The sequence below is a fragment of the Ptychodera flava genome, chromosome 17, assembly GCF_041260155.1.
Source record: "Ptychodera flava strain L36383 chromosome 17, AS_Pfla_20210202, whole genome shotgun sequence".
NCBI lineage: Eukaryota > Metazoa > Hemichordata > Enteropneusta > Ptychoderidae > Ptychodera > Ptychodera flava.
The window spans coordinates 7,995,538-8,017,500 of record NC_091944.1 but is presented as its reverse complement, the minus strand read 5'-3'; the positions used below and the strand labels follow the sequence as shown (position 1 = coordinate 8,017,500).

Below are 21,963 nucleotides of genomic sequence, written 5' to 3'. Positions count from 1 at the left end.
TCGTAACCCGTTCACAACCTCAAAATTCTGCCGAAACTTTTGTAAAACCGCAGTACTTGCTAGCATAACGTCATTTACCACTGATACCAGTTGTGTAACATAAGCTAGGTATCCGTATCTGCGCGTGTGATTTTTACTGGGATTTACAGGACATGGTTCATGATTGCATTATCAATGGAGGTATGCTACCTCCATGCTACCTCCACGCTGCATTAATGTAGAGAGTGGCAGCGAGACCTGACTTCTACTGTAGCCTATATTCGCTAAAAGAGTGAGCTTATCTAGGCATGGATGTCTATTTTTTACATCCATGATGTAGGCCAGTTTGTGGAGGGACAGTGTGTAGGCCTACGTTTCGAGTATTCTTCAACCAACGGAACGGCTATATGCCGTGAAACACACACGTTTCATAAATTACAACATTTAATGTTTGTCAGTCAGGCAGTCTGTAAAAGAAATCTTACACTGCATACCAAACGTCGGTTTCGAAACTATCGGGAATCGAGCGCAGTCTTATATAGAGCGCTCAATCTGGGGGAAAGCTTTATGACCACAAATGTAGTCGACTTATCACTTCAGACTAACAGGATTAATGTGAAAAAGCAAAAAAGCAAACAACGCTACCAGGCGGCAACCGGTAACCAGCTAATTTCATATGCATTTATGCAAGGAATGCCGTGACGCGGTTCAGCTTTGATGCAAAAAAAAAATAAAAATAAAAAGCTGTCACTCATGATCATGTGAGTGATTATTTACTTCGATCATAGACGTGTTTTAGAGGGTCTATGCTTCGATGCGAAGACAAGTATCAGTGACAAGCGTAATATACAGTATGGCCACATGGTTCGTTGTCCACACGTGCAGCCTCATCAGCTTGATCTGTCGAAGGTGATTAAATATGTGTCTGATTAGCCTTAGCTATCAAGTGTTGGCACGCACAAAACACAAAACTTTCAGATGATCACACCACAGATCCAATTTTAAATGCTGGGAAAATGCCAGGTACGCAACAAATGTGCATGAGTTAGGTATATAGACTGGTCCGCAGCACAAAATCTCATAACCAAACTGCAGGACTGACGCAAAATTTATCTCTTTACTAATTCTGTCAACAAAAAAACACATTGATTACACAACAAACAAGGATGAGCGCAACAAATCTCTAAACCGAAGCAATCCGGTTGTTTCGTATCAAAGGCATTTTTCGTTCGGATGTAAAATTTTCGAAAAACTGACGCCAAATTTCTCTCCCTACTTGTGCTGTCAATATTAAACACATTGATTGCACAGCAAACAAGATAAAAGCGACACACCTAACCGAAGCAACCCATTTAAATTCTCTAAATGCAACTTTATTTCGTAATTCACAACACTTTGTAAAATTGTGTTAAGTCTTTTGTAAACATGGAGTTTTTACAAATCCCTGTTTCAGATTTTCGACTATTCATCAAAGTTGGGTTGACGTTATGATTGGGAAATGAATCGGATAAGCATGAAGACATGCGTTTACGGTAGTTCTCTTTTTGGAGGAGGTGATTGCCCTGTATGGCCATTTACTCGGTTTCAGATAAACATAGGAGGTGGAGCATGCAGACATATTTGCAATCGGAACTGCCGATTCTTTATTTTGTTTTGATAGTCCTATAGAATATAGTTGCATTTTGCCAAGGTCGGTGCCATTAACTTTACCGAAAGCGACATAGCCATTCAGTCGCCCGAGATATAGTCTTAAACTGCAGAACTTGCAATTGTTTCTTTCGACTTGCTGATTCCTGCTTCTTCAAGGGCACGTGTGACACGTAATTGTGGGATGAGCTACTACTACCCTGCGTACGATGCTGTGTGTTCCGCTACAGCTAACCGCCCCGCTGTGGTGAGCGGGGCGGTTAGCTGTAGCGGAACACACAGCATCGTACGCAGGGCTAAGCTACTACAAGATCGTGTGAAATTTTGCATCAATGGCGACGTCATGACTCAAATTATGAAAAAAACCCCGCAAAATGCCTTTGCTCAAAACCCTATGGCTTGCCTACGAACCTGACCTAGTCCGACAAAGCTGCACGAAAACAACGTTTTCAACGCCAGCTTTTTCATTTACCCGTGATAACCAAGCCTTGCCATTCCGGGAACGTTACTCGGTTGATCTTCGGCATTGTTCGGCAATGGTCGGTTACCCATAGCTACAGGGTATCATTCATACTCGGATAGACACGATTCAACCGTCGGGGGAAATCGGATGGGGATCGTGACATCGTCATCGTCGCTTGCATCAATGACGGCATCGGAAGATATTTCAATTCACAAAAGGTGAAACAGCCCAAACTGCGGTCAAATTTAATAAGTAGCCATAACTGTCAATTTTACTTGTGGTCAGCTAATCATAAGCTTGCCGCACCGGACGTTGTCAGTTCTTTTCGCGCTGGCTTTGCTCCGAGTCATCTATTTTGCATTGGTCGATCTCTCATTCACATTTTGGAAATGGCATTGTCACTGTGTCAATCGTTCAAGAAGAGCAAGCTTTGAAAATGCGAACACTGACTGCAAAATTAAATATGATCATGGAGGTAACTGCGCGATACGATATTAAATTGTTCAGTACAAAAGACACTGACGTGCGGATAAAGAAACAACGACGGACGTGAAACTTGAGTAAGTGGAGATTTTTTGGCTATCGGATATGTTGTCGAGTTGATTAATCAGATATCGGCACATGAAAACGGTATCGGGCTCGATACGCTAACAAACCCCTTTGAGTGAACACTACATACGTACTGCCGGAATCAGTAGGAGGGCTTCGTATCTTGGCTAATCTAAAACAGGCAAAACATTTACACTGTAAAGAAGTACCGGGTCGTTTGTTAAAACACGTATTACCACCCGACAAAATCGCTACATTTACGAATCTCTGAGTAGTTCCCAGTCTACCCATCATGGAAAGGAACTGGCGAGTGAACAAAAGAGAATAATCGATCTGGAACAAGCTTTGTTTATCAGCTAATCCCAATTAACGAGGATCAGTTAGCACCTCCCGGCAACTGAAAGAAACCGTACTTGACAGTCCGACGTCATAGGCTAACCTGCCATCACACTAATTTATGTGAATACACAAACTGCCAGGTAGACGGTTCATTTCTGGCGGAACGTACTTTTTTCATGAAATTTGAAATAATTGTGACATTAGCCGTCTCCGCAATGCGATTTTCACATCGTAGAAATTTGGATAGGAATCCTAACTGATAAGGGCACAAAAGTAGTTTTAAGGGGTACACCCACCTTCCTTGAGTGATTTTGGTCATTTTTTGTTTTATGATAAATTTTGAATCCGTGTAATATATAGCCTTTGAGTGGACGATAAGTTTGAAATCATAACATACTCGGAAATGTGTTAGATTTTAACAAAAATGAACATTGTGAGCCAGTTCGCGTGCCATCGTTTATCTTATGTCTTAAGGTAGATAAATACTAAATTGGTCATTTTTCTGTCAAATTTTCGAAATTCTCAGAGAATACGCCTTGAAATCAAGGCCATCATTGAGCTGTGTCGCTCATTCATAATAAGTAATTGTTTCCGTGTAATACACGATTTTTAAAATTCAAAACATATGCACGTGGCTATCCCGGTCAAATCGGGAGCTTTTGTAAACATTGTGGACACATTTGCATTCCTATTTGCATAATTCCCCTTGAATGACACAGCGTTGCGTAATTTACATAGTGACGTTGTTGGGCTTCTCCAAACCCATGATCACTCCCACCTGTCAACAATAAACCGTAACAATAATGTTTGTTGAAGCACCGTCCCTCCACCCAGGAGGGACGGTGGTTGAAGCCTAGTCCAATAAGTCAGTTTTCGACATACGGAAGTGTCTCCGCTCAAAACGCATTGCGGCCAAAACTACCTGTTTTACCGGTATGTTTCACGTCTAAGCTTATCCATACCCGATAAGAGACAACTGTTCTCCATCCAACTTAATATTACGACCTCAAACCCCAAAATACGTCCAATTCTGTTAACATTTTACATGTGAGTCGACATGCAACAAAGTTCCACACTCAAAATTCTTCGATCCTGCTCTGAATGAAATTAGGGTCGAAAAAACTACCAAAAACCACGACTTTTTCTGGTATATTATGTCGGTCAATACAATGTCTGACATTCAAAAACTGTTCCCAGAATCCCAACCTATGATGCAGAACACCAAATTATTATGTCCGTTTCTGAATATATTTAGCATATCTGCTCAAGTCCGACATCCAAAATTGTACCTACTCCGGACTAATTGGAGCCGAAAAAAACGAACATCTTTTTCTGATGCAGTGATTGTGTTTTACACATCGGTCAACCATGGTCAAACTCGGTAAACTTCGCGTTGTAAGCTTATGCACCTTCCTCAATGCATCTGAACGTAATCACGGTGAATAAAGATTACGTTCACGTACCTCACCAAGGGTTTCAGTGTCGTTTTATTTTGGAAATGGTTGCGATGTCATACAATTTGACAGTCGATCGGGCGACATCCCCCACGAACTCTTTTGAACTCCCCCGGATTGTACGCGAAAAAATATGCCGACCGCTCCTCGGACCCTATCGGCAAACGTTGCCAGGGTATTCGTCGATTGTTTTACATTACGTTCGAATGACCTTGCTTTGGTTTGGAATCTCCACCCTCTGACCGGAGCTCAGAGCAATTCAAAACCTGTTTGTTGAAGGCACGATAAAGTTGCTGCGCTACTTGCCAAAATACGGAAACATCAGTCGGTACCCTCCAAACTTCGTATGATAACCCTAATTATACAAGTAAGTTTAGGCTATACCTCGAAAATACCGATAGTTGTGGTTGGAGGATGAACTAGCCGCTTTGCGGTGCTTGACGGTTCTAGTCATTTATTAGATTACTTCTCACAACTTGTGAACAATAAACATTAGTCCGATGTATCTGGGGAACGTAGGCAAGCTTATATTATGAATTAGGACACGTCCGATCTCAGTAATGACTCATCGTCATTTTTTGCCTGGTAAAGCCATTAGCTCTGGCGACGTGCCGAAACGAAGGCTCCAAAATCGGTAGTTTTCCGTGATTTATTTTATTTATTTATTTTATTTTTCTCGGAACTTTTCTTTGAACAATTGTCATTCCCGATCGACATTATCACTAGGTAATAAAATATGCCTGCGTTTAGGTTAATGCACGTTTAATTATCAAATACCGTCGCGTCGAAGTAACAAAACAGGTTTTTTGCGTTTTTTCTCGAATTGACGTGGTCTCTATGCAAAGTATAGTCTGACATTCAAACTGACCCCGTCTCAATCAAACTTGGCCTACTTCGAAAATCCAAAAATTACGTCTTTTTCTGATAACACTTTACATGTTCGTCTGCACCTAATGAAGTCCGACATTCAAAATCGATCCGCTCCGAACTAATTGCGACTGACGATAAAAATGTCAGATGACTTTTATGTCTGCATATGCCCAGTGCAGTCTGGCAATCAAAACTGTTCCCGCTTTATACTGTACGGTTTAAAGCATGCAATGAACATTACGTTCCTGTACGTCACCAAAAGTTTTCTGCCTTTTTTGTGAGAATGGTTGCGACGTCTTTTTGTTTCGACAGTTGAGCGAGCAACATGCCTCTCAGTAGAAATTAGAAATAATATGCCAATAGTTCGAACTTTTAAAGCGACAAAATATCGCACCGGTGTCTGCTCTGCCCGGTTTGGAAAAGCTTATTGTTATGTAAATTCTATGCGGGTAAAGAGGGAACGTGATACGGGTAACGCACGTAAAGTTTTGCTATATTACATTAGAATGATGCTGTGATTTACAATGTAAACACAATGTTGACCTAGCATTTGTTTTTCAATTTGTACCGGCGCTCTTATAGAGCAGACCACGGTCCCTCTATCACGAACAGTTATATAGAGCAGACATAATTTGTCATTGGCGGACTGCTTATGAAATGAGTCGAAGTCCAGGGTCGAAGTAAATCTCGATTGAAAAGTATGCGATATTTCACAGCACAAATTCATGTCAGTATAGCTTGAAAACGATATTGAATAAGGTAATTATACACTTATGCAATAAATTTAAAGAAACCAAAATAGAAAATAATAGAATTATTTCCATGAACTTGAAAAAACTTAAACAACCACGAAAGTGCTTTTTTCGAATCACCAACTGCTTTTTCCTGTTTATAAACTCAATCACGCGGACAAACAGCGTGCTGCTGGGTTGTCTATCATCGTTATTATAGTAGTTCAACGGCCAGTCGCCACCGAAGAACGACGAATGCTCGATTCAACATATCAGAAAACGCGATATTCAACTGTTTGACTGAAGTTCACGTATTTCTTTACTTGTACAAGACTCGAACCTCACGATTTTAGAATGACGCATTCAGTTATAAGCAGTGTGCGAAATTAACGTCGGTCCGACGGTCCGAGACCGACAGATTTCTCGTCGGGCCGAAGGTTTTTGGCAACATGTCGGTCCTTATGACCGACTGAAATTTGGAATAAATGATGAAATTTCTCCGTCAAGACCTGTATCAGATGCAGATGATGACTGACTCTGAATCATGCGATTCAGACTTGAATGTCATGCACCTATCAATGTTTTCCACCGTGGGAGTGCGGGGCAACAGGGGATATTGATCGCACTTCGTGTCCTGGTAGTGGGGAATTTGATCTCTATGGTACACCAGACCGGGGGTGGTGGGAGTTGACAATGTCGCAACATAGTAATTTTTTGTCTTGCGACTTTTTACATTTACAAAAGTCTAACCCCTCCGATCGACGCGCATAGCACGGTGCAACTGATTACATTCAGATCAGTATGAATTACGTCCGTGCATGCAGATTCTAGCAATGATGGAATGGATTGATTTTGGTGCAACAATGTGACACAATATTATAATAATACTCGTCTAGAGAGTGTAACCCTGGTAATGTTAGCATATCTGTGTCATATGATAACAACACCCAGTACTACTTCAATAGTTCCACACTTTAAGTGTTCGGAATTTACATGTACACAAATGTACATAATACAGCCCTTCGTTTTATCAAACTGACTCTATTTTCTTTGCTTTGATTTTTCATTGAAGCGTTAAAAACATAAACGGTTCACAGAAGAGTTTAAGACAAAAACCTACTACGAGAACAGTGCTGTTGACTAAACATATTTGGTTTTGAACATGGAGGTATTTGTTTACCTCAAGTTTTGAACAAGGACTAGATGTTACACGACAGCCCAATTGCACTACCTGCAGTCGACAGTCAAGTTCAAGTTTCGCTGCGTTTGTTTGTGGACCGCTAGAACATCTTGCTCGCTTGTTGGTTTTTAACCAAAGTTCACAAGGCCGACTCTTACCACGACATATCGTGATAACAAGTGTGCATTTTATAAAACAGAGCGACCTTATCATTAACAGTTTTGTCGAGTTGCACTGTCTGTCGTGTATACTCTCAGAGGCCGAGAGTAGGGCTTCAAATTGTTTCGATGTATACCGTTTTACGACAGGCAGGCAAAACTCAGCGTCATCATGGACTGTAGGCCTAAATGTCGCAAAAATTACGTCTTTTAAGATTTTACGGTATCATTAACTGATTGTGTCGATGGTTTTCAGCAGTATCGAGGTCTGTCAAACTTTTCAGAGTCATTTTAATAACTTTACGTCACTGTTCTTATTAATATGCAAAATTAATATTTGTCCGCATTTTTAGAAATTGAAATTGCGCATGCAAAATCGACGAAAACAAATCTTAGTAGGCGACTGCTAGTGTAACAATGAATAATAAAAGGCATATTCAGGACTCAGAGTACAACCTGCAAAAACGGCCATGTGTGCAACATTGATAAATTTGTCCGCATTTCAAGCTGTGTGTCCGATGTCGCGCGCGTACAGCTATATTTAGGAACAAACGTGTAACCGTGAACAGCGCTATTGTACACAGCAATGTAGAGAACACCATTCCCCATAGAAAGTTACGATAGAAAAAATTTCTCGCTATCATCAGCCACATGTAGCCATGCCAGTGCATGAGCCTGTATTCCCCGGCCCCTGGTGTTTGACATCATTTTATAGTCCGAGAGTAGGGGATTTGACATGGCTAGGAAAAATGTCAAATTCTCCTGTTAGTCCCGTTGTCTCCCCCCCTCCCCCGGTGATGGAAAACATTGATAAATGTGTGCGCATGACCTTGAGGAAGATGAGGGCTGTGATCTTTTTCAGATTCCTGATCATGTAGATGAATATTTCATGATCATCATTTACACTATTCTGCAATCTATGTGAAAAATAGTCCTTTGGAGTGAATACTTACTGACTCTATTGATAAAAGGATATGAAAAATTAAATATTACAACATTCAAAAGCATAGTATCGGTGGAGAAGTTGACTTTAATGGTCGTTAACAACTGCATTTATTGAGGACCGGCAGTTTTCTGTAAGGACCTGAAGCTTTGGCTTGGTGCAGGTCCTTATGACCTGAAGCTATTTTCTCTTAATTTTTTACATGCCTTTCACAAAAGTAATATAATTATTTCTGTTCAAGGGCGACACGCTTCCTCCATCGATAGTAGTCGATCGCGACCTTTCACAGGTAGCTTGTAACTGCGACCTTGTTGATTTTTTACATGATTCCCATATTCAATATGTTTTAATTTGTGATTTACGGCATAGAAATACCTGATGAAGAATTAGTCGATGTCGGGACCTCAAAATAATACTCTAATTAATGGGTGACCATCCTTTGAAGCAGTCTCTTCTACCGCCATGCACTTGATTGACCTTTCTATTTTATATCGGTGGCGTTATTTTCTTATTTACTTCGACGATTTTGAATTTCAATCGTATTTTGTGATACAATCATGTAGCGTTCAACAGTAATATTGGGTCAGTACAAACTGAGTACGCTGGGTTTTTAACGCCCAATTTGGCAATAAAGTGAATACGTTTGTCCATTGACGCACATGCATAAATTTCAGCCTTGAGACAGGAAAGTGAACATCCGCGTGGTCCGACAAACGAAACTAGCTATGAAATGGCCACGACGTCGATGGCTCCTGAAATCTTTATCACATGATAGATGTTCTAACAACTACTAAACCGCGATTTGTTATCATAAACAGTAGAGTGGGCTCCCTCTACTGTCTATAGTTGAATTGCGTTAATTTGGGCATCTTTAGAGGGGACGGTGAGAGGGTAATAGAACCAAACTCATGATCTGTGACACAATTTTGTTTACTTTACTATTTTACCATGGGTTTGGTTTGTGTTGATCTGGTTGGTTAGCCGTCCCAGGGCCTGGGAACAGTAGCTGCAGGCTTGTCAAACACTAACTGGTGTCATCAACAGATTAGTCAATTAGGGGCTACTTATCTAACCGGTACACTGTGCCAAAAGTGAGAAATCCATTGAGGATTCTTCTGTATATTGTTCTGGATACTTCAAGAATCCACCAGAATACTAAAATATACATTATGTATGCCAGTGGATTCTGGTGGTCAATGGATTCTGTCGGATACGGACAGAATCCATTGCTTAATCCATTGCAGGATTCTGCTGGATTCACGTGTTATCCATTTATATGTATTTCAGGATACTACTGGATTCTCTAATTTATAGAGAATCAAGGGACCAGTACTTTTGGCTTGATTGATTACATAATAATGGAAGGGACAGTTGCCGCATATATCCATACTTATTATTCACCAATTTTTACATAATTATCCAACACTGGCTTCGGGGGACCTGGGTGTGGGGGTGGGTCCTCAAATAACAGTAATGCTTTGTAGCTTTTGACTCATGTATTTCTACTCATACAGGCATCACATACACATATATATATATATATATATATATATATATATATATATATATATATATATATATATATATATGTGTGTGTGTGTGTGTGTGTGTGTGTGTGTGTGTGTGTATACGCAATGAGTATTCTTTTTACAAGTGAAGACACCAATGTAATGATGCTTTCTACAGCAAAATAGAGTACAGATTGCATCTGAAAACTATACTGCAATTTAGATACACAAATCCAAGATCACTGTAAATGATTCTTCTTTATTCCAAACGAATGTGTAAATGTTAGTAAAATAAATAAAAAATACAGACAAAAACATTCAGAACAATTTTCCTGAGACACATTCAAAGTTATCTTCAATACTGTAAAAAAAGAATTTCCATAGCCTTGATAACTCTAATATCAATTAATGCAGTCACTTTTAAATATGCCTGAGCCTAACAGGGAGAAATATGGTTCATCAGAACAATTTGATATCTTACCATTATCATCCCTATTGACCTGTATACAAAATTTTGAAGCAATCTGTTGACCTGTTTCAGAGAAATTATTTTAAACAAAAACAGGAAAATAACCCAAAATACAACAAGCAACTAAAAATCAGCTCAATTAAACCCATATGACAATTTTAAATTATAATAGAATTCATTGTTTCACGGCCTGATCTGTGAAAATAAAACACAGTGAATCATGTGTCCCAAACAGCAAAATAGTGAAATTAAATCCTGGTGAAAATTAATGCTCTTTACAGTATGCTGTAAATTTTGGCATACGTTAAAAGATATACATGTGTAGTATTCCTAAGTTTTGTACAGTAAGTTTGTGTCAATTGAGATGTGTCAGCTAATGACTGTGTAATTCACCAAATTACAAGATCAACTATGTGTACCTTTAAATATAGGAATAAAAAATCATTTCAAGAGTTTCTTGATTGAATATGAAGCACTCAAGCTATCTACACAGCAAGAAAAGGCAGACACATGCCTGTAACAGAGGATAATCATTACCTGTAACAGGCCCAGAGAAATAACCTTTTTTGCAAGACCAGTAAAAACTGTCAAATTTTAGGGTTGTGTAAATTCTGATTCATGGTGGTACAGGATTGTATACAATGCTGTAAATTCTGACTGTATCAAGACCTATAATTGCAGCACTGAACCACCGGTGTGCGTACAGTGGTGTGTCAGCTACAGGGCCTGAAAATTTGGATGGATTTCAGGGTGTAAATTTGTTGTAAAAATTGGCAAATTTTGATGATTGAAGCAGAAAGAAATGTTATTGTTTGAACACTGAAAAATTTCAGACCCTGTTAGAGATCAGTGTTCACAGCACTGTGTACAGGTGCTGTAATTGGTAGAAATACAGCCATGTGTTTACAGTACTTGATACAGACATGTGCATCAGCCCCTGATAGAACTCCTTCTGTATTTGCTGACACAGACCTGTAACACAGTTTGTATCAGGGCCTGTGCAGGAACTGTCTCAGGGGTGAATTTTTTTGTAGTGTATGTTTAATTAACTCTACTTATCACATACATGTATGTGCACTGTTAAATTGTAGCTTTTGTTCAGTTCATCAAAATCTAAAAAAGTAGGAAAAATTGCTCTGAAAAACACAATATTGCATATCTCAGGACAAACTGATTACTGCTTCAATTATATTATCCTAAGAGACCTGCATTTAAAATTTCAAAGCAATCTGACAAGCAATTTCAGAGAAATTTTTGGACAAGAAATAGAAAAATACCATCAGTAACACGGTGTGGCTCACATTTGTTTCAGCATGTTTAAACACTGTAACTGCACCTTGATAAATTCTTGAGGGCACAAATCCAGATACGTCAAAGTGACAAATTTCAGCAGTACTTCAAAGATGTACTTGTGAAGTATTTGTAAGTTATGCCTTGGTTATACTAAACTTTCTTGGTGTAACTGACCTGTGCCAGCTAATGACTTTATATTTCACTGAACTTACAACACCAGCTCTGTGTACTACTTTTCAAGTAAAGCAATTAAAATTGAGAACAAATCAGTTGTTGACCAACAGAGGGATGATGGATAATTACTCAGAAAAGCTATGCATCACTGTTCTGTCTCACACAATTGTCACTGAACTGTTTTTATCAGGTGGTCTCTCACTGGCTCTGCCATACTTCCTCTGCAGTATGTAGTGTCTTGAATTAGAGTCATTAAGCATTCGCTGATTGAGTGTGTCTATCCTATCAAAACGTTTAGTTTTGTCAGATCGCCAAGAAGGCCTGGAGGCAATTATCCTTCCATCTGGTGGGACCTCCTCATCAGACATCAGGTCTGCAGTTACATCATTCCAGAAACCCTTCTCATCTGCATTGATCACTGCACTTCTCCTCTTTAAAATCTGTAGGTAGAAATGATAAATGATGGTTATTTAAAATAATGCAAAGAGTGAGATAAATGATGCATAATACTTACAGTCACTGCCATAACTAACAATATGGTACATTTGATATTTTAAGATCAACTCTGGTATCATGACTTATTACTGATTTGAACATATTATGTTGCCTTCCATTCCACCTATGCTTAGGAACATAGGGAAATTCATGTATCATTTTAACATTGGCATCCTTGTCCAAAGACCTTTGAGCACATCAGAATGGAACTGTCAATTTACATAACCCTCAACTAAAGTAGTCTTGCTTTGTTAAATTTTATTTGAACCCATTAGTACATTTGTACAATTATTGTGACAAAATTGTTGACTCTGTATATCTAATAGTGCTAACTATGCAAAGACCCCAACCCATACTACAAATATCCCATGATTCATTCTGATTTGTACCAACAGAGATTCCCTAGTCAAGCCAGGCATAGCTCACATGTGTAGAGAAAACTGTAGACTACTAAAAATAAAAATTTTGAAAAAATGCTTTGAAGGAGACTCATTGTCAATAACCATTTCAAATGATTTTTCAATATCATGCATTATTTAGAGTACATATAACACAATGGGAACTAATTTGGGATAATTGGATGAAGTAATGTCGATTTCATCTACAAATGTAACCTCATCTACTTTTCTTTTTATGTTATGCACTTGTTTTTATGAGTATTTGGTAATATTGCAACATTCAACTATAGGGCACCTAACATATTTGAGAAATTTGAAAAATATGAAAATCCAATTATCCCAAATTAGTTCCAATCGTGTTATATACATTTTATATAATTTTCAAGAAATTATATAGACAGCCATACAGAAAAGTTTGAAGTATAATAGAGATACTTGAAGCATGGACTGGCTGTTGTTGAATACTGTTCAATAACTGTCAGTTCAGCCACTAAGTAAATACTAGTTCAAAACTATATCCTTGTTCCCAGCGGGTGCAACACTGAAGCTGTTTTGACTATGCAAAATGTTTTTATGAAAAATGTATATTAAGTTACATTTGTGAAATAAGGCAAGAGTTTTCTTGCACACAGTTGGTTGTTCCAAAAACAGTTTCGTATAATGTTAATAAAAGATAAAACTATGGTTTTTAGCACATCGTGTAATCTGGAACATGTTATCAGAGCATAAGCTTGTTTCATCTTTCAATATTAAATTTGCAACAAACTCTTGGACATGAGTGTGTCTTGTGATATTGTTTCAAAGTTGTGTTCCCTGGCAAGGTTCATAAATACACTTCATGGATTCCTTCAACAATATTTGGCCAGTTAAAAGCTGTTAAAAGTGTTAAAAGCTCATCCTGAGTTTGACTATGCTATTATTGTATGTTATGTTATGTACATTTGTGTTTTGAACTCAATCTAAGAGCCCCTTTAGTTGTTTCAACACTACAGATAAAGTATGGCATAAAACTTCGCCTCAGATCGCCTCTGTATCGTTTCCGACATTGCTGTCGCCTCAGTTTGTTTATTTTCTATATCGTTTCATTACCGCCTCTGTATCAGCCTTGCATTGCTTCCGCATCGTATCAGCCTAAACATCGCCACTGCATCGTATCAAGTCAATTTCATGGTCCCAATTGGCCACGGCATATTATTCACTCAAAAATGCCACAGCAAAGTTGCCGCCTTCGGAAATTTCGCCGCCTGGCATTGCCCATGTTTTGAGAGTAAAGGTATACAAAATGAAAGATCAAATACATGTGTCCAACCCCATATGTCCAACATTATCCATTCATGAAATGTTGCTTCAACACACAAAAATGGGAACAAAGTTGAAACATATTGTGATTATAATGCGCTTCTTTTACGAATTGCTTTTATTTGATATGAAGTTTGTATACCGTTTTATTTGCGAACATTTTTTGTAACAAGATAGCACTCTACCAGGGACAGACATTAACGGTTGCAAGTGAAAGTCGCGTTTGGACACTGCAACTGAAACACCAGTACGGGTTGCCCGATGAGACAAGTGTCAAAAAGTGACGTGGGACAACTTTTCCACTGACTAGAAACCCAGAAATGTGTGGTACTGTGTGCGGATTACCATTTTAAATGACTGAAATTAGTATTTTAAGCTTAAATACATGTACGTCCTTGAAAGCGCACAAGAAAAACTGGCCGTACAAAGTAAGGACAATTGCTAAAATAATAACTGCAGTGTATCATATACTAGGTTAACACATATAGTGATGCCGCCATGAATTCTCCTAACGCTTTACACAGTGACCTTTAAACCCGATTGACGTGAATAAATTATGATGTAGAGGAAGTCCGTGACCTTTAGTCACAACACATTGATAACACTCTGATAGCGGGAACTTCCAAGTGTTTCAATAATTGCTACGCAATTCATACTATAGAGTTACCTCCGCAACCAATTATCCATCACAAATAAAATTAATTTTAGGCAAACTATCGCACCATGCGCATACGGTATAAATCTGAGTTGGCCTACATATGTCACGCCGCGCCAATCACTCTAAATCACGTACCCACATCGTCCAAGACGTTCAAATTCATGATTATTAACCGATCATTTACCTTCAACTAGATAAAATCTTGTCTATATTCTCAATTTTCGATGACTTTTGACGAAATGACATCGACTTTTCATGCCCGATATCTCATATCCGATGTCTTTGAGTTCCGTGAATGAGGCGATGCGCTAGTGAAACGATACGGAAACGATACCAAACAACCGAGTGAGCGATGTTGGATTTGGGGTTGGGCGATGCGGAAACGATACGGAAACGATAATGAGGCTAAAAAAGCGAAGCTTTGGGCGATACTTTATCTGTATGTTTCTCCAAAATAATTTGCAGGGTTTACACATTTCATTGTGATCTCAAAATTTGACATTGAATAAGCTGCATAACTATCGATTACATCTGTATCTTCAAGGGAAGGTTAACAAGCGACCTAGCGGCCGATATAGCTCCGCTGTGTTTATGTAGAGAATAACTATTTTTGACACATGTTGGTGAAGAAGGTGGAAATCTTTGATAGCTCATTTCAATGGCCAGAAAAAAGAGGCTAAAATATCTGCAAAATATACAATTGAAGATTTCATCATAATTTGAATTTTTACATCGGATCATTCCAAGAACACGTCCACTAAAGCTATCTGACGAGTAGTTTTTAGAGAATAAAATTTTCTGACCAAAAATGGCAATGATTGTCCCCTAAAATAAAAATTGCAGATTTCACCATAATTTTAGTATATCACATATTACAATAATCCCTTGGAACCTGTATACCAAATATCAAAGCTATCCACTTGCAGTTTTTGAGAAACAAATTTTTTTAACAGAAATAGCAAAAATTGCCCCAAAATATACAAAATTGCAGATTTCATCATAATGTCAAAATATCAAATTTAGTTATTCTGTAGGAACCTGCATATCGAATTTCAAAGCTATCAGACCAGTACTTTTTGAGAAATACATTTTTCGACCAAAAATGGCAAAAATTACCCATAAATAACAAAATTGCAGATTTCATCATAATTTCAATAAATACCATTAAGTTCATCGGTAGGAACCTGTATAACAAATTGCAAAGCTAAGTTACCCTAAGTAAACTGCACATCAAATTTCAAAGCAATCCGACGATCGGTTTCAGAGAAGATGACTTTTTACCAAAAACAGGAAAAATTGCCCCAAAAATACAATTATGGAAATTTCACCACAATTTGAACAACCTTGACTGGGGTTACCTCCAGGAACCTCTATACCAAGTTTCAAATTAATCTGACTTGAAGTTTCAGAGAAGAAGATTTCTTGACCAAAAACAGGAAAAATTGCCCCAAAAATACAATTATGCAAATTTCACCACAATTTGAACAAACTTGAGTGAGGTCACTCCTATGAACCTCCATACCAAATTTCAAAGAAATCTGACTTGCGGTTTCAGAGAAGAAGACCATTGTTGACGGACGGACGACGACAGACAATCAGTCTATCGGATAAGCTCCGCGTCTCTGACAGCGGAGCTAAAAAGGCAGATTTTGTCGCTTAAAGCTGTTAGGTGCTCTGCAAATGTATAACCAAATATCAAAGCTGAACTAAGTAAAATTGATTTTACTTGTGTCATGATGGTTCTACCATGTACATGTACTATAATTCACCAACACTGGTGCTTTGGTTACCTTGTCCTTCAAAGTTCACTGGTTTAGACTAAAAAATTATCAGTGCAGACTTTGTAGTACATACCTCTCTTATTCTCCTGTTGTTGGCATGCTTTTTGTGTAACTCTGTCTTTCCTTGAGACACTACCCTTTCCCTACTTTTTCAGTGCCTAATAAACATCTCCAAGGGGCCTGCAACTTGCAAGGATATAAATAAAAGAGTTAAAAATCTTACTGTGAAAAATCAAAATATCTGAAACACAGATGATGAATCATCATATTTCATGTGACAATAATGACAATGAATAATCATATTAATCTGAATATCAATTGGTATTCACATTTGAATCAGACAATAGCATTCCCATGGCCTACAAAGGCTTGACATCATCGGATTCCCACTGCACTAAGCATGGATGAAAGATTGACTCTTTTTACATCCATGGTTATACAATAATACAAAATGTTCATGTTGAAAATAAGACCATATTTCATTTGATACAGAATTGCATTAATTTAGAAAGTTAGAAATCATTAATGAAGTGATGCAAAATAAAATGACATACCATGTTTAGGTAAGATCAGAATTATTCTCATGTTTACTTTAAGGCAGATGAGTTGCAACTTTTGACATTATTTTTATGATTTTTATATTTAGATTAAAATCAGTTCATAGCAAATTTCTACAACTCAGAGATGTTTACTCTAGTATAATTATCCACAGAGTTGGACTGCATGAGGAGATTCTTGTAAGACAAATAATAAATGGGTGCCGCACCCAATATGGCTGCCTACATGCAACTACATGATAAACAGCGTAAATGGTGGATGTACACATTTAAATCTTTACAAATACAACATGGTGCAACCCACTGAAAGGAAGGGAAAGGGATTCACTCCACTTAGAGGAAAATTCTTGTTTTCACCTATTAATTATGGCAAGATTTTGAAAATTGCGGGAAATTTAAAATTAACAAAGATGTGCTCAATTTCTTGTCTATTCTGCCACAACCAAATGCTGTTGAGGCACAGTTAATGACTATATATCGTTCAATTTGTAGATTGCAATGAATATCTGAAGAAATTGAAGGTACTTTGAGGTTGGACAAATTTCACAGTGTTGCAGCTCACGGCCTTTTAAAGCCCCAATAGCAGTATCTTTAAGCATTATTTTATGCGCTAACCCTTTTCCTGCCAAGTCCATATTTCACCATCAGGTCAAGATGGTTAAAATTAATGAAACACAACATATTCCATATGGTGTATTTTAACATAATATTGTACATTTGAAGGCTGTAGAAAACATAAATATTGTAAGCTTGATTTTTTGGACTAAAGATGCTATAACAGGCCAAGCCAAGCAGGTGAAAAAACGCCATGTTTGGGCTCAATACCGCGTTTTACTGACTTGGCTGATTGGGAAGTAATAGTCTTAATACTGTCTGGCAGGAAAAGGGTTAACTTTCAAGTTGAAATAAGTTTGTGAGAGTGTATAAGGTGGTGTGTAAGAAGCTGGGTAGAAAGGACTGATGTAGTGTAGAGCTGTGTGCATGTGACATGGCTAATGAATGTAAACAAGACAAAATAGACTGTGCATAATGGCGATAGGCTAGTTGCGACTTGGATTTTTAATGCCAGTAGTTGATGCACCCCTGTTTTAGACAAAGGTGATGGGGCATGCCCTCAAATTGAAGCGTCTGCAATGTCTACCACCCATACAAAGGTTGAACACTACAAGGCAAGCATCCATGTAGGGCCAGCTATGATCTTTTGAACAGCAATATTTTAGGTCGGACATATCTGATTTTCCAGAGAAACAGCGCTATGTAAAACCCTTAGGTCAGAACCAATGATCATTAATTTCCAAATACATACAAGTTAACAGTATGTTTAAGAGTTGATATATACTTTATTTAAAGCTCCATAAGCTGTATCTTTTGGCTATTTTTTCAGAACTTTTGTTTTGTGGTTTTCCTACACTTTCTGCATTGAATCCCTAATTCGTAATTTAATGCCAAGTATTTAGCATGTCAACACAACCTAAATGAGTATAATCTACGAAATTACGGTATTGTTGAAAATTGCATTCAAGCCTGGACTAGAATTCATTTGTAAACAATAAACAATGATCACTACACACATACAAGCTGTGTTGACAAAAAGAATACTTGAAATTTCAGCATGACAAACTTTTTAGGATCAGACACAGTAGTTGATATACAGAAGCAGAACACTGAAAAACTTGCAACAAGTTACAGCTTATGTCCCTTTAAATCCCACGTTGACAGAATATAGTAATTTCCACAGAAGATTCAAGGGTTTTACATGTGTGTTGATGTCCCCCGAATTTCTAAAATGGTCCCCTTGGGACAGGAGTAGGGGTTTACAGTGACCCCCTGTTTTGACATCCCAGATTGAACACTGACAGAGGTGAATGTTTTCACCTGTGACGTTGCATGTTCTGTTCCTTAGGAATATTACCAAAATCAAAATGACTGTTAAAATTTGAATTTACTCATCATATGTTTCACAAATGTATGGTTTCCTACTGCAGTAAAAGCCAACATCCTTCAGAGCTGAAGTAAGTTTGTGAAAATACAGTAATTTTGGTGTATGTGCAATTTTGCACAAGGTAAAGATTGTGCTGTGATTAAATATTTGCCCAAACATGCAAACACTGAGGATACTGTGCATACCTGCACTGAAATCTTCACATAAAGTGCACAGAGTAGTCTAATGTATAATGCAGAGCGCTGAATGTTTTCAACTTAGACATTGTATTTCTATGTCCTTAGTAATATTACCTATTTTTGAAAATGGGGAATTGCGAGGTGTAAGTCTTCCTAAAAGTTTATTTTCTAGAATCGATTTTCATTCTAACATTACTCAAACCTAGCGGCCGATATAGCTCCGCTGTGTAACTAAGGGATACTGTCGCATACAGTTGTCTAGCATCATTCCTTGCAAGCTCTATTTTGGAGGCCAAAAGAGTACGCGACAGCTTTGAAAAGAAATGAATTTTTATGTATAAAAATGTGAAAGAACCTTGAGGCTCCCACCTCAATATCAAAATGTTTATGTTACAAAATATTTTGGTCTCGACAAGTTTATCCAGCAAAATCGCTGTAGTGAATATCGCCATGCATTCTGGTCATTTTGGATAAAATTAGCATATTTTTAATGCAAATTCACGTACTTGTCACATTTAAGGTGTCAGAGATTCAGAGATTTTTTGTAATTGATATATTTACCAGCAACGCGGCTCGGAGCAAACAGGAGCTGTTTCCAGACCGGTGGGTGGAGGGACGGTGATTCACTTCACATTGTATCTATGAGGAAACCATTAAATCTTATTTTCAATACAGAACTAGCCACATCTGTGTATTTATAGATGCTTGATTATTGATATTAATGTACTTAAATTAGACTGAGCTGGTTACTAGTGAATCATGAATGTTGGTGCACGAAATTTGGTTTTTCGAATAGTACCGGATGGTGAGAATAGCGTTTGAAAGCAGATGTGAACAACAAATATGCTATTGGACTTTCACCCAAGTGATTACATGTTTCTAAAGGTTTAGGGTATTCTTTGAAAGTTCAAAGGTCAAATAAGAAATTTTACGTCAGTTATTAATAAACATCAAATAAGACTGTGACACAAAGACAAATGAAAGTTGGGGGCAATCTTTTCTTGAAAACACTTTTGAAGGGTGATTATTCTATATTTTCGAAACACCAACACCAGAACCCTAACACCCCCCCCCCCCCGTAATTTCTGTACAGTCCCTCGCCACGAAAAGGTTACATTAGCATGAAGTTGCCTGGGAATTAGATGTTCATTGTTTATTGAAATTTTATCAGCAATATCGATGATTTAAACAACACAAACGTTAGACATTTTTGCAAGATAAAGACATTGCTGAACACGTTTATACGAGAAGGAGTAGACGTATGTACGAAAAGACACTTGGGCTGGTTACATATGGCTGGTTAAGAATAAATAAGACAAAGAGGACAAGTTAACTATACATACCTGTACCTGGTATACTGTACACGACCTCCGTCCAGCTGATGCAGGCTTCAGCAGCGATCGAGGGGTCGACCTTTCGCTTGTGCGAAAAGAGCTGCCCTCTTCCGTCCAAATTGCTAAAATGGGTTGTCGAGTTTCGTCCCGATTGAACGGAGAATAAACTTGCTGCTTGTCGAACCGTTGAGCTTCTGGTAGTAGCTCTAAACGTAACTAAGTTCATGACATCGACACGATTGGACTCTCCAGTTGTACTAGTATTAATAAAACGTACAGCGTAGTCGTCGAGATGGTCCAGGATTTCAAGGTAGACTGTAGACATTCCTAAACACGGGCGGGACATGTCAGTAAACGCTAAAAGATGAACGACTGGAGATTTTGATCATTGTTGGCGGTACGTGTACGCGACGCCACGCAACACCACACTGGGTCTTCTGATTGACCTTGACCAATATGGCTTACGGCTCCTTAGGTTTTCAAATATTCACGAAACGAACTGCGAAGAATTTGATGATAACTATCATTTTTTACTCAATCTTGAAGAAAATGTTATTTTTTTCGCTCTCGTTAGACAATAATATTGCTAACTTAGCCCCATCTTTGTCTTACACCAGATAAATGTACAAACTCAAGGGCAGCAGGCTAGAGGGTCAAGTTTTGCCGTGCTATCAGACTGCGGCTTGTATTGTATTTACGCAATATTATCCTCATGAATATTCTGTGTTACGCACACAGACGTGCCAAACCCGTGCACAGAACAGGAACATCGAAAAAAGCTGTTCCGAGGCGATTTTTGAGGGCAGAGGAAATTTTAATTTTGCTCAGGCAGGGAACATGTTTTTAAGTGGCAGGGGAGCAAATTTTAGTGTTTGTTTTGTAGGGCAGGGCAGATATCGGTTGATTGTCCTGGGGACAGAGCTTGGCGAAAAACGAGGAGAGAGAGAGCTACTTTAAAACGGGGACAGGGGAAGTTGAGTCATGGTGTTTTCTGGGGATTGGGACACAGGGCTAGTACTTATAACTTTTCATGTCTGCAGGGGAAAAGGAATGACAACATTTTGAGGGAATTTTTTTCCAGGGCAGGGGAAATTGGCAATTTTTTTTCGCCACAGGGCAGCTTCAAAAATTCACAGTAGGGAGGGGAAACGGGCAAAAATAAGTGGGGAGTGGGTTTGAGTGCGGCAGGGTAGGTCGAAAAAGTTTTAGTGGGAGGGCAAATTATGAATTAATTACCCTCTCGACTGAAAATTAGTCAGTTCACACTATATACCTTATCATTAGTAAGGACCCCTTTAAAAGTGAATTGTTCGTTGGCTGCACCTGGCTGAACCGGATATTTGGCGAGGTCTTTTTCAAAATAGTAAAAACTAGCAGCAATTAGGCCTAATTAAAACTTTGGGTAAGGCCTGCAATCGTGTGTCAGTCATACTAAGAGGTACCAAAACGACTGAAGACGTATTTCCTAACCAAAAAAACGGGGGTGTCAAAGAAAGTCGATAACTAATTTTAAAAGTTGAATAAAATATTCATGGTCGTTGCTCACTGTTGATTAATTCGTGG

General features: G+C 38.3%; 1 protein-coding gene and 1 long non-coding RNA gene across 5 annotated transcripts in view; both read right to left on the bottom strand.

Moving 5' to 3' along the window:
• LOC139115306 (prolactin-releasing peptide receptor-like) overlaps positions 1-21,963 on the bottom strand; it is a 78,202-nt gene that overhangs the window by 48,193 nt on the left and 8,046 nt on the right. The window lies entirely within an intron of this gene.
• LOC139115300 (uncharacterized) lies at positions 10,061-20,834 on the bottom strand. 3 transcript variants are annotated; one of them, XR_011548093.1, is made up of 4 exons: positions 20,410-20,834; positions 19,628-19,705; positions 16,462-16,574; positions 10,061-12,197 (listed from the first exon to the last, which is right to left on the bottom strand). It is a non-coding gene; the product is annotated as an uncharacterized lncRNA (long non-coding RNA). The 3 variants fall into 3 exon arrangements; XR_011548092.1 differs by lacking the exon at positions 19,628-19,705; XR_011548091.1 differs by lacking the exon at positions 19,628-19,705 and having other exon boundaries at positions 16,462-16,568.